Raw genomic sequence first — 784 nt, forward strand, 5'->3', positions numbered from 1 at the left:
GAAAACGCCCTAGCGGTCTTTTGCACTGTAATTAAGCAAAAAAAATGTTGCAAAATAAAACAAAATCAACAAATACGGTTTCTTCCAACCAAAAACTTCCCAAGAATGAAGGTATATATTTATACCAAGAACAACATAAAGGACTGGTACTTGCTGTGTAAACCACTTAAGACAATGACCATATTTTTGCATGAGCCTGTGCCCAGCACACCGTGGGGGCTGTATAAATCTGGACTGTCCATGGTCACGGCGCGCTGCCACAGCCCCCACTGCCCTGCGGCTCTCTGCCCCTGTAAAACAACAGGGCGGAAACGAAGGACGATGGAACCAGTGAAGAGCTTCGGTTTCAGTGGGAATCCCAAGTTTATGCCAGGCAGGCAGCCGTCTTTGCGGGAGAGCGGCAGCCGTCTTTGCGGGAGAGCGGCATCTCCCAGGTGGAGGCCCCGGTGCCATCCCTCCCAGAGGCCTGCCGGCTGCTGGCACAGACATCCCCATGGGGAGAGGCCCTCAGGGGCCGGCGGCCTACGCGCCTCCCCCAGCTCCCCACCGAGCGGGCCTCACCAGCTCCCCGTGACAGGGACCCCCGGGGCTGCCCCCCCCCTTCTCCCTCTGCCCCAGCACAGTGAGGACCCCGCCAGGTTTTTTTGGGGTTTGTTTTGTTTTGTTTTGGGGGGGCGGGGCGGGGGGGGGGGGGCTCCCAGGCCGCAGAACTACAATTCCCAGCAGGCCGCGGGAAGGCGCGGACAGAGAGAGGGCTGGCGCGCATGCGCACTGTGCCTCCCCA

This window comes from Mycteria americana, chromosome 1 (assembly GCF_035582795.1).
Source record: "Mycteria americana isolate JAX WOST 10 ecotype Jacksonville Zoo and Gardens chromosome 1, USCA_MyAme_1.0, whole genome shotgun sequence".
In the NCBI taxonomy this organism is placed as follows: domain Eukaryota; kingdom Metazoa; phylum Chordata; class Aves; order Ciconiiformes; family Ciconiidae; genus Mycteria; species Mycteria americana.